Source organism: Gossypium raimondii, chromosome 6 (assembly GCF_025698545.1).
Source record: "Gossypium raimondii isolate GPD5lz chromosome 6, ASM2569854v1, whole genome shotgun sequence".
Taxonomy (NCBI): domain Eukaryota; kingdom Viridiplantae; phylum Streptophyta; class Magnoliopsida; order Malvales; family Malvaceae; genus Gossypium; species Gossypium raimondii.
In genome coordinates, this window is record NC_068570.1 from 35,568,659 (window position 1) to 35,575,528 (window position 6,870).

General features: G+C 36.4%; 1 non-coding gene across 1 annotated transcript; it reads left to right on the plus strand.

The window, feature by feature from the left end:
* The first annotated feature begins 340 nt into the window (after positions 1 to 340).
* LOC128041991 (small nucleolar RNA R71) lies at positions 341 to 447 on the plus strand. Its single transcript, XR_008197199.1, has one exon. It is a non-coding gene; the product is annotated as a small nucleolar RNA R71 (small nucleolar RNA).
* The last annotated feature ends 6,423 nt before the right edge of the window (positions 448 to 6,870 follow it).

Sequence of the window (6,870 nt, forward strand, 5' to 3'; positions counted from 1 at the left end):
TTCATAATACACATAGGAAACAACATCATACTGACTTAGTGAATGAGCTACAAAATTATTCAAACCATTAGTGGTAAATTTTTTTAACATAGAGGAAATAGAAGATACCCGAGCAGAGAGCGAAGTCAGTGCATCCACTTTATGCATTCTCGCTATTCGTCTTTCAAAAATTACTTGATTTATCGGTCATTGGCAATTGTTGCTAGCAATCTTTTCGATGATCTTGTAAGCCTCGTTATAAGACTTGGACAAAATCGTACCATTCACAAAAGCATCTACCATTAATCCTATATATGTGTTGAGACAATTATAAAGTGTCTCCAATTGGATACAATGAGAAATCCCATGATGAAGAAACTTGCGAAGGAATTCCTTGAATCTTTCCCATGCCTCGTATAAGGACTCGTCATCCAATTGTTGAAAAGTAGTTATATCATTTCGCAACTTTGCGTTCTTGCTCGGTGGAAAATAGTTTACCAAAAACCTTTTTGCTTATTCTTTCCAAGTAGATATTGAACTTGCTGGCAATGAATTCAGCCATGCTCGTGCTCAATCTCGCAACAAGTATGGAAACTGGTTCACCCTTAATGCATCTTCAGTCACACCAGCTATCTTAAACGAATCACTCACCTCCATGAATAATCAAAGGTGTAAGTGTGGATCTTCTGTGGGCATACCACTGAACTGGCCTATCGTTTGGAGCATTTGAAACACCATTGGTTTCAATTAAAATTAGGGTGCCTCGATATTCGGCCTCATAATTCTCGAATTTAATTCATTGAAGAGTGGCACAATGTATTATCTTATGGCACAGTCCCTACCATCAATAATAAGGATTGGGTTTTGCACATGGTTAACTCCATTACCTTGTCCATCATTTTGGTTTCCAAGGTCCATCTTGACTTGTCTTAGAGCAAATCTCTAGCGTCTTCTCTGTCTAAATCTTCGCTCGATTTTAGGGTCTGCAAGTAATAGATCAATGATTCGATCTATGCTCATAAACACCTAAAAAATAAATCTCAAATAAAGAATAAATTAGTAATGTTAGAAATTAAATAAAAACCAAACTGCAAAAATAATTTTGCAAAGAATGATTAAGGAAATAGTCCTCGACAACAACGCCAAAAACTTGTAACGTGGTTTGTGTAAGTGTACGTAGTCGTTCAAGTAATAAGTAAGTAAAAATGAGTTATCGTCTCCACAGGGACTGTGTAAGTTAATTGATTATTTGAAAAATTATAAGTTAACAGGTTGGTATTAAAAATAATATTTTGAGTGGTGATGTTTAAAATAAGTGAAATTAATTAGATGCAAAGATTGATTCCCAATGCAATTTTAATCTAAATGCAAATTATCTAAATGTATGAATGAATGGCTTTAGCAACAAAAACAATCAACATAAAATAGGCTAGGATAATTATATTAATCAACTCAATCCATTTTCATCATGCTTAACAATGTCTGAAAAACATTTCATGGCAACTTGATCTTTCATGAGTTTGGAAACCAAATTAAGCCCTCTCAGATCTTTTACCTAGTAAAATATGCATTTTACTGGTCATATTAAAATAAGGGTTTCTTAGTATTTATGCGAGGCCACAGGGACATTTACGTTTGCAACAGTTTAATCACATAAACCTAAAAACTATGCAAGATAATAGAGCTAACTAAAGATATTATGAACCTTTAATTTAGTCAATTTAATGATCTAAATTGAGCATTGCAGTTTTCAATTATATGTCTACAAACCGTCGTATGGTTAGGATCACTCAGCTAATCTGAATGCACCTAATCACGTATGAATGGAATTGCAAATGTACACAATTGCAACAAGTAAATGTCGAGTTATCATACCCACAGGGACTATGTAAGAAAATATTTATGAAATGCAATTAAAACACTTTGGTGAATGAAAATCATTTGTTTTGAAAAAGGTTGTAATAAAACTAGACTTTAACTAAGAATATTAAAAGGTAAAAATTCCAATGCATGATTTACGAAAAAACAAGTTTAATCAATTTGAAATAATTGTGTTAAATCAATTACATTTCTTAACTTAATATTACTAAAACAATGTTCATGTTTCTCTGAATAAATTCACGGCAATGTGGTAATTTGTTAACTATAGCACATACAGACTTACAAAATTAACCAATCTCTTGAACATATTACTATGCCAATTCAAACAATTAATTAATTTTAATAAGCAAGTAAAAGATTAAGTGAGGCAACAATATATTCGTACATTGAAACAGTTTAATCACAATAATCTTGCAAGTTATGCAAGGCTAATGTGTTGTTTAATACCGTCGCTAGTTTAACACTCAACTACCTTAGAAGATTAAACATGCACCGATTAAGTATTGTGTCAATTAATTACAATTTCAATATGATTGATAATTAATTCATTAGCTACCTCACAATTGTAATGCAAGTATAACATGATCATGGTTTTACTTAATCAAACAATTTACCAAGACCTATAACAACACAAGCAATATTTTAATAACTTAAGTAGACGAAATGCAATCAATCTAACACGAATTAAATCCAAGCCATGTTAATTAAATTTAGAATAGAAAAATAGAAAATATTCATAGACATGTTCATAACAACAACAATAAAGTTAAAGGATGGGAAACTAGAATCAAATCCAATGTTTCTCTGAAGCTTGACTAGTTTGTTTCGCTCCTCCTTCTCCGCTCATTCTTGTTGAACCAAGGCTTCTGCAAGCACTTGAATGCTGCTACCCAAGGTGGTTGAAGGGCTCTTTTCCAAGAGGGAAATCGACAAGGGAATGGAAGGGAAAAATGGGAAACAAAGAGAGGTTTCGAAGAGAGAAAGTGAGTGAAAGGGAAAGAGGTGTGTAGAAAAAATGTGTATTGAATAGAGAGGCGAAGGGGGTATTTATAGGTGGGATTGGCAGCTAAAAATAGTAAAAAACCACTAGCCATATACCTCCCTTGGCTGGCCACACATGTGGCAAGTTTGGATGTTTCAAACTTGCTAAATTTAGCTTGGGGTGAATATTTAAAAGCACAAAAAGTGGAGGGGTTGGAATGAAATTTCAAGGAGACTTCAAGGGCTGATTTGCAAGTCAATAAATCAGCTACTTTGAGCTCATTGGGTCAGCATGTTTGTAACGCCCCAAAATTTCTAATTTCGTTATTATGAAAATATGACACAAATATCTGTCAGTTTTAATGGTTATGTATTCTGGAAGTGTTTGAAAGGTCCCAAGTTCAAGCCTTTTCTTGGGAAAATTTTGATATTTTAAATGAAATAGGCCTTACTCTTGTTCAGTGGGCTTTTATTTGATTGTTGGGTAAATTACATCAGAATGAGCCTGCTGGTCTGGTGGTTAAATGGTGTGTTATTATGGTGGAGGTCTTGTGCTCGAATCCCTATGCAGCCAAGGGTAATATTTTTGCTCAGATTTTGGGATAGAGTTGTGTAATAGGGGGATTTTGTGTAGTGGACGTGTAGTGGGAATTAGGGGAGAAGATTAAAGGATTTGGGGGTTATTGGGATTTTATTTTATTTTTTCTCAGAACTGAGTTTTGACTCTCTTTTCCAAAAAACTTATACTGTCTATTCTTCTCCCTCTCCTCTTGCCGGAATTCTTTGAGTTTTTTCATCTTTCCTTTCTTTTTCTTCTTCTTGATTTTTCCCTAATCCATTTATTTTCCTTCGTTTTCGCACGCAATTAGTGCTCGCTTAGTTTTGGTAAGTGTTCCTCCTTATTTCTGTCATGAATCTCTTAAGGACTGAAGTGGTAATGTTTTTTCTCTATGATTTGGGTGTAGGGGAGGCTTTAATTGGTGAATTCAGTGTTCTCGCCTGAACAATAGTTAAACGGAGGGTTATTGTTGATGGTAAGTTGGGTTTCTGTTCATTCTTGGTTGTCAATTCGCTTGTAAATCTATTAAATTTATGTTGAGTATCTTGATTATAGGCTTTGGAGTGCTCGAGGACTGTCTAAGCGTCAAACAAAACCAGGTGTGTACCCGAAACGCAAAAAAAAAAGGATTTGGCAAAAAGCTAAAATTTCTTACTGTTTGGACAGCAGCAGTAGGCTAATTTTAAAAAATCTCCATAAATTGTGGAAATTGAATTAGAGGATGAATAAAATATTTAATTAAAAATTATTGAGTCTAGTTTCTCATAGAAGAAACGGTGTAAGTAATGGAACTGTAAATCGTGAGATATAATAAGTTTTGTGAGATAAGGTCAGAATGAATTTGCATTCCCTTGTTCTGACTTTGGAAAATCATCAAAAATTGGAGAAAAATAATTAGGGGTTAAAATTTACATTTTTAAATTATTAATGAGTCTATTTTCAATAGAAACAAATGGAAACATCATCCAAATTTTGTACTAAGAGATAATTATTTTTTAGAAAAGAAGGGACGAAGCTGTCAGACAGCAGAATAGGGGTAAGTTTGAGGATTTTACTGCACTTATTGGCTAAACCAAAAATTCTAAAAATTTTGCGGTAGAAAGGTATTTGAGTCTAGTTTCAAAGGCATCAAGCGTATCTTAATTCAGAATTCTGCAGCTTAAGATATAAATAATTTAGTAACAGTGACTCAAGTAGACAGCTTTGAAGGAGCATATAAGTAAATAGTGAAAAAATATATGAATAATTAACTAGCACGGGTTACATTAAAAATGGATCACATGGCCAAGGCCAATTTGGACCGAGTGGGCCACATGGGTGTGTGAGCCTATTTTTTTTGAAAAGTTCTGTATGGTTGCACGGGTCGCCTAAGTCGACTATGGACCTATTGTAGGGTCGGTAAGCTTCACTTAGACCCCTATATGTGTGATTTGTTTGTCTAATTTCTATACTGAGCATGACTTATGATATCTGAATGTATGTACTATTAATTACATAATGGCATGACATATTTTGTATGTTGCATTGCATCGAGGTGGGTTGATGATATTTGGAGGAAGTGTCTAAAAGGCTATTAAGCCTGTTATCTAACAGCTCAGCTGGAACCTTCTGATTATGTGCCACATTTTGGTACAGCATTGTGTGTAGGGATGGGTGGGTTGATTTAATACCCACATGGTGTGTAGGGTTTGACGGAGATGGTGTGTAGAGGCTGGTGGGTAGGATTCTGATTTACTATATCTGCATTCTGTATCTAACATGAGCTAAGGCCTTAATGTATTTCTGAGACTGTATCTGAATGGGCTAAGGCCCAAACTGATTCGATGATGGGCACAGGCCCTAGACTGTATCTAACTGAATTCTGTTAATTATCTGTATGCATGTTTTCTGTGGGGATTACACACTGTCGGTGCAGTGGAGGACTCAACGTGGCCACACGTAAATTTTAGACTGTTTTCCGTTAATGCCTAGAATTTATTTCTTATTTGGGGTTTTTGATGTATCTTCTAGACTATGGACTGGTGGGCTTTAAATTTGGGACTTTATATTGTTTTTATATAGATTTTTTTAAAATTGTAACTCCACAAAACACTATCTTTTCTTCAAATCCCTTTCCATGTGAGAACGCCAGATTCAGCCATAACATTTAGGTAGGGTTTGGGGTGTTACATTTAGTGGTATCAGAGCCAAGTTGCAAAACTCAGTTGTGGATTTGGGTTTTAAAACTAGTTTTAAAGAGATGATTTTTAAATGGTTTGAAATATTTTTGACTAAGTATGTGGTACACCGAGTCTTCGACGTCGATTCTGTAAGAGTTCTAAAAACTCTGATAAGTTTTTGAAAATATGAGTAGCATATTCTGAAACTACTATAGGTAGTACACTGTACTGAAACACTGTATATAGTGTATACTAAAAATTCTAGTAAGACTGTGATTTGCGATAACAAACTCTAAACTTCTGATACTATTTTACATAAAATATCTACTAATAGATATTGAAACTATAACTGATTCATAGAACTGTTAACATAGATAAGCTACGAATTCTACGATGAGTGTACGAGGTATCTGCGGACGGGGTACTAGATGCCGAGGTAGTAGCCATAGAGGGGCTCGAGCTGAGTCCTCGTCGTTAGGTAGCATGCCGAATCTGGATACGAACAAGACGCCTATTTCACATGCTACAGAGACTGGGTCTCATGATCGCATGACCGGGATGACGCCTTGTCATGCTAAAGATATTAGAAAGGGTCGTTGGGCCCAACATTAGATCTGGAGGCTGAGGGTCAGTTACGAAACGACTCTAGTCTAATGGGACTTAGCTATTCAGGGGTGTCACTGGAGTCGCCCCTAGGGTGGTCGAGTACTTGATGGAGGCCACGAAAAGAATCATGGACGACTTGGACTTTACCCCTGAACAGAAATTGAAATGGACTGTTTCCTTGCTTCACGATGAAGCATACCAATGGTGGCTAACCGTTAAGGAGAGTACTCAGCTCGAAGGACTGACTTTTATAAGTCTGATTTTCAATGTAAATATGTGGTGGCACACCACATTGACGCTAGAAGACATGAGTTTCTGAATCTCACGCAAAGGGATCGTTCAGTGGCCGAGTTTATGAGATTGAGCCCCTATGTGTGAGGCATGGTGGCGACTGGATATGAGCATTGTGTCCGCTTTGAGGATGGACTCAGGGACAGTTTGAGAGTTTCGATAGCTCCGCAAAGGGAGCATGACTTTTTAGCACTGATAGAGAAGGCGGCGATCGTCGAGGAGGTGAAGCGCGCTGAGCGCCAAAATTGGGATAAGGAGAGAGGCAAGAATAAGAGGGATTCAGAGCCCTTGAGTTCTGCGATGAGGCCTAAGAAAAAGGTCAGATCTGGTGGGCCAATTAGAGTTGGGGCCCCTGTTGCACCTATTGGGATCACGCTTTGTGGGCATTGTGGAAGACGCCATCCGGGCGAATGT